Source organism: Aphis gossypii, chromosome 3 (assembly GCF_020184175.1).
Source record: "Aphis gossypii isolate Hap1 chromosome 3, ASM2018417v2, whole genome shotgun sequence".
Classification (NCBI taxonomy): Eukaryota; Metazoa; Arthropoda; class Insecta; order Hemiptera; family Aphididae; genus Aphis; species Aphis gossypii.
In genome coordinates, this window is record NC_065532.1 from 29,556,732 (window position 1) to 29,563,817 (window position 7,086).

Below are 7,086 nucleotides of genomic sequence, written 5' to 3' on the forward strand. Positions count from 1 at the left end.
TGAATGTTTAATTTTTTTTTGTTCAATATATAATTTTTAATATTCTATGGATTATATTATTATTCAACAATCTTGAAAAAATTAGTCGTTAATTATTACCTAATAATTAATTACATTTAATTTATACTTTTATACTTTAATTACAGTAGTGTTTGAGAATTAGGGTTTTCGATTACATTTTGTTATAGGCGGGCTATTAATTTCATTAGTACACTTTATTTAACCGTTGGACGAAGTATAACATTCTGTTTACTTGTCAGTTTCAATTTCTTTTCCTTTTCTCCACCCTTTTGTCCAAATTAATTTAGTTTAAAGCGTCGGCGGTTAATCAAACACGTTCCTTTTCCTTAAAGTTCAGCTATAATAAAAATATAAACATAAAAAAGAACTAAGTCAACTCAAATTATAGGTGCTTTTTGTAGCACATGATGGTTTGAAAAAGTTTATTGAGAACTATTAAAATTATTATTAATGTGACGGAAACAAGCCATAAAGCAATAAATTATGATTTTCTTCTGTATAGAATTTGGTTAACCAGAAATTTCTATATATTTACTTTATTATAAAACCAAACACTTTCTACAAAATATTTATTCTCGTTATTGGAAAAATTGAGATTTTTATAGGTATGGTTTTATGAAAACAATTAAAAATTAATGTAATATTATCAAGTATTGAAAAAGTTATTTATTTTTAATATGTCAAAAATTATTATCGTATAAAAATTCATACTAAACATTAAATACTTTTTAATAATGCAACTATAGTCTTATATATTTTGATTACTTAGATTTGCATCAGTAAATAATAACTCAATGTAGTGATATATATATGATAAGACAACTTTATTATTAAATAGACATAGTATACCTGTAATTTTTTTGGATATATCATTGACATTAGACATACTTTTTAAGTGTAATATATTAGAAATTAGAATATTAGAAAATAGAATATAATGTAAAATGAAAATATATGTATATTTATCGTCTGAGTTGTTTTGATATTCTATTGTTCTTAAATACCTCGTTTGGTAAAATAATATTTGGATTAATTTTAGATCTCAAATGTATAAATAAGTGAAAAAAAAAACAGTTCAAGTCTTAAATATTCTGTATAAAAGACAATTCTTGACACCAAAAAAAAAAAAAAAACTTCAGAGGACGTCATACCCGCATTTGTTGTTTCTGTTTATAACATAGTAAATCAACATACCGGATTCTTTTTACAGTTTATGTATAGTGCATATTAAAGAAAATTTACATATTATCGAATTTTCAGAAGAGAATAAAAACAGTGATCAATTGAAGAGTTTTTTTCCCATATGATTATTTTAAAACAAGTTATATGAATTTGTAATTATTTAAATATTTATAACTCATTATACTATAGCACAAATATTAAACAAAATATCTCTGAGCACAGTTAGGTATATATTATATGTGTAAGATAGAGGTAACATATTTGAATATAACGTTTTTAAAAAAATTGCTTCTATCGTTCAATAATAATAATAAAAAAAGATACATCGATAATATTATAAGTTCATAATTTTTACTTTTTATTTTATTTAATATAATTTATTCATAACTACAATAGCAGCTAAATTGAATCACGTTTAACGGCCACAATAACTAATACATATTTTCATTACAATCCATATATCTTTATTAAATTATAATAATTGGTCTAATTAAGTTCTATTAGGTACCTAATAAATGTTTCAGTTATTATAAACTACTCTCTCTTAAATTATATTAATACATGTAAATCCGTGGGATATTTAAAAATAATATCATAAATAATAAAATTCGTTTTCTTTATCACTATTTATAATAATTATAATAAGACCATTAATGGTTATTAGTTATGGCCTTATGGGTGACTTATGTTAGGCTTAAGTGCTGATATGAAGTGAGACAATCATTTTTCTTCTAAGTTTCAATTTACAGTTTTTATGGTTGCAAATTTAATAAAAAAAATACATTAAGGTTGTTCAATAAAAAAGTAGTAAAACAGAAGACAACAAAAATATTCCAATTAAATTTGTCTGCTTTCTATAAAAAACACACTTTAATAAAATTGTCTTTAATACTCATAGTATTGATTCAAAAAGATGACGATATTCCTTTTACAATCAACTAAATTTTTATAAAATACTAAATTGAAACATCCATCAAGAAACTAAGTTATAATAAATTAAGTTAAATAAAATTATCGTTATAATATTCATTTATTGATGAAATATTACTTGATTTCACTAAGTTTAAACGTTTTACTAACTAAGTATTTCGTAGGTAAACTAATTTGTGTTAATATAATCCTGAATAATAATTCAACCATACTATATTATAAATAGGTTCTTTTAAATTTTTAATCTGGTTGTATATAAATTTATCAAGTGTATTAGTGTATTGGAAATTAATATGTATTATGCGTTTTAATAAAAAATAAATTTACGAACAATATTAATATACAAAATGTTGTTTTTTCATATTATTTTGTGAAAATAATTATCTACGGTTTTTTTTTATCGATAACTTAAAATATTTTATGATTAAATTGTTACACAAAATTATATAAATTAATTAAAAATTTTAAATTTAAATTTCAATAAATTTATAGTCATTAACAACTGAACTCTATTCATACAATTTTTAAAACAAAACATCAATATCTATTTAAGATTTATTTAAAGTATATAATATACTTTAAGTTCTAAAACAGTTTTAGTTTATCACAATGATAAAAACTATTTTACCTGATTTAAAATTTCTTAAACCTAAGTTGTTCAACTCTAACTTATTATTATAAAACCTCAAGAAAAATTATCTTTATTAAGTTACTCAGTTAATAATTTTACACATTTGGCTAATTTGAGGAAAAATATGCGCTGTATAATTACTAATAGGGACAAAATTTATATTTACTATTTATAAAAATATCTTTTTTATAAGTTTGTACTTATTAAGTCGAGTTTAAAACGAAAATCTATTAAAATAACATTTAAAAAAACTAGCATATTATTACTTAGATTCAATGTATTACTGTTATTCAATGGTAAAAATATATGTATATAATATCACGATACATAATTTTAATGTGAATGATTTTTTTTTTTTAGTGATTTTTATGTTTCATTTTTTTACATTTTAATAAATATTTAAAAAAATAGCTTTCATTTAATTTCTGTAAATCGATATAGTATTAGTATTGCCAGTGTTGAAATAGGCAAATAGATTCATTTTGGATTTTTTTTTTATTACATACCTCAGGTTTAGATATGATATCGTTGTTTGAATCTAATAACAGACGAATTGGAAAATATATGTTTGTTATTGCACGCAACAATAGAGAAAAAATCATGGTGGTTATTATATACTAGAATAGAATATTTATTGTTGTTTCTTAGTAAACACGCAAACAAAAAGTACTTTTTTTCATATCGTCATATGAAACATTTCATATTTTTATACTCGTCAAATACATCACAGATTATTTCAACTATGCTCAGTCATTTTTATCTACAAATGCCAAATTAACCACAACAATATTATTAAATATAAAATTATTTTACAAATGTCTATACTACACTATAACTTTATTAATAATTGCTTAATAAAATCAAATCATTTATACTATTATACCATATTATTACCATATTGTTTAAAACCCAAATAACGTATTCAATCATAAGTAAAAAATCAATATGCACTTTAAAATATTATTTATATCCAAACTTTTATGAAACATTATTTTAATACATAATATATATATACCTATTATATATATAAAATTATACTCTATATAAACTTTTTTTAAAACAACAACAATTTAATAAATGTGTACTAAATTTAAATATGTTTATGGTAATATAAGAGACCTAACAAATTTTTGCAAAAAATGTAGATAAGAGGTCGATGTTTGACATTAGTTTATTATTATTAATAATATATACCTATAGTTAGTGTACACTGTACATTGCATACTACCTATATATTGTAAATGTATGCATTATTTGCAATGATGATCGTGTACTATTCTTTACCTAAGTTGAAGACATCAATGAATCTCGATATTATATTGCTTTACCAACGTAAAAATATATATTATTATTGCTAAAACATAATAATAATTTTTCTTGTTTATTGTTAAAAAAGCACAAATGTTTTTATTCGTTGTAAACTTTGAGCAAGCTTATGAGCTCAAAGAGGCGCGTTTTAGTGAATGTGTGTGTGCTTCATACAATATGTATAAGAATAACCACCCTTCCAAGAACAATTCGCAGTCGCGAATCGATATTTTAGATTGCGGTTTTATACGTGTCAAAAAGCGTATGTACACAACGGGGGAAGGTGTTATGTTGTAGCTATAGGTCTCAAAATGCAAGGAGATTGAAAATGTAATTGAATAGAACACAAAACAGCTCAGGTAATTATTTTTATTAGTTTTTGAAATTGTTTTTTTTTTCAAACCCAAATGTTATGTAAAACATTTTTATTCAATACAGCATTTTAGCATTTACTTTATATCTTCGATGATCCACTTCTAAGATATTTCTAATTCAAAACTACAACAAGGAAATGATGGCATGATTTTATGGCGTACAATAATGTTGTTATAAAACAACGGAAATAATCTAATTAATTAATGCATATATTGATGCATACAGTTACTAGTTAGTTATACAGTTTAGTGTACATTACATTACATAATTGCTGCATTATTATACCAAGCCAAGTTTATGAACTGTTGGTTATTATAGGAGATGTATATGGTCTTATTCGCATGTTTTTGTGTAATACTGTGACTAACTTTTAAAGTTGCTATCGTATAATTAGTTCTCTCTATGCATATAAATTACAAAGTAAACAATAGTTTGAAGATAATTTAATATCTGTTTTTCAAAATAGTACAAAAAAAACCGTACACATTTCCCAAAACACGACTGTATTATCATTATTACCTTAACAATAATTGTATTATATTATTAATCAAAACGTACGTACACCAGCACGGTGCTCCGACCTTGATAAGTATGATGATAATTAGAATTATAATATTATGATTCCAACAATATTACAATAATGTTTCATACAATGTATCTGGAAAATATTAATGTAATAATAACATAATGGATTAAAATGTAACTGCAGTGCATATAACTCTCCAGATACGGTATGAGCGCACTCATACGTATTGTATACCTGTGCAGTGTAATAATATACTTACTTTTATATTATGATATAAGTCGTTTCGTTTAGTGATGATATTATAATTTATATAATCAAAATTTGGGGAGCTATACACGAATCCGGACAATATGAAATATACGAACAACAAAGGATATCCTGTAGATCGTATGGTTGTATTAAACACATCACGATTATGGCGTAGGTAACATGTAGACAGTTTTTACATGGCTGCAAATGTTCGGATCACGTGATTTAAAAATTGCGTGCGTGTAATCTACAGCTGCAGTTGTATCAGAACAAAATACAGACTGGCTTACAATAATATTACTATTTACAACAATATAATATACTGCAGTATATAATATAATCGGATAAAATCCAAGCCCAAGCACCCCAACGAGTATTCATTTCATCCCGAGTACCATTGTCGCAGTAGCATAATTCAACGAAACGCGAGCTTGGAATAGAACATTATAATAATATACAATTTATGTATAATATACTTCATAATGTATTTTGCGTATCGTATTATACTCGTATATGCGATAGTTGACTTTGGCTGTATGTGTGCATTGTGCACTGAATTGATCGAGATAACTAGAAGTTTTAAAATATTGCTTTACGTAAATGTTGAATGATACTAACAATTCGAAATAAATATTTTATTTTGCTTCTAAGGGTTAGCCATACACTCAGTACCACTCAGTAATAGTGTCTTTAATGAAAACTAATTATCGATCGAGCTAATCCGAATCTTTTAACACAATTTTAAATTTAAGATGGTAATGGTACAGTGCGTAATGCTTCATATTAGAGTTGTTGTTAAGTGCACACCGCTGGGATATGTAGTTTATTCCCATGTAGGATGTAGACCAAGGCCGTTCTGTGGGTACACGAATGTGATATGTACTTAAGATTTTTATATCATTGTATAGAGAGTGAGCGAGAAAGAGTGAGAGAGAGAGAGAGAGAGAGAGTTAAATTCATTTACTATAGTAGTAAACTAATAGTTCTTAATTTATTATTTTATTTCCACAGGGTTCTAATTACTTACGATTTTATGGATATAACTACATAATAAGACATACTACGATTATGATAATTTTTTACATATAGATACAACATGATATATCATATGTTTCCTGGAAAAATTCAATTATGTTTAATTTTAATGCATTTTTAATAAGATATTTTCCTTGTTATCATATTATTTAAACGATGCTCAATTTCTGTTAAAAGTTGTATGAACTGTTCCTATTGTTTATTATTTATTATACATAAATGGGAAGAAGTATGTAAATATTTTAAATTATTAATTTGATAAAGAAAGTTTATCATTGGTCTTGGAATGTTTAAATATTTATTAAACTAGAACTTTACCACCTGATCGCTTCGCACAAATGTAAATAAAATAAATATAAAGATAAGCTGATACAGAAGTTTGATGGGTCACTGTAACAACTACAGAAACGTTGAATAATGTATACTTAAAAATAATTATAATAATCGATTTCTAAGGTCACTTAAAACTTGTGGAGTACCTTAAAATTGTTTGTTAAAATAACATTTCTAAAAATTCAAGGTATACCAGAGACTAAAATAATTTAATCTAAACAACTCTTAAATAACACATTTTTTTTTTTTATTTTTCATATATTTTTACTCAGTTACAATAAATCTATTCTGTATTAATGTATATGACAACTAAATATGACACTAAAAAAAAAATTTTACATATTTTATTTTTGATACAGTTCTAGTCAGTTATAATATGTAGCTGGGATTTTAATGGCCTACATAATTACAAAAATTTAAAAAAAAAGATGTTTAAATATTAATACTTCAATTTAGTAGGAATGCAATTAATTTGGGAAATGTATTGTTCTATTTA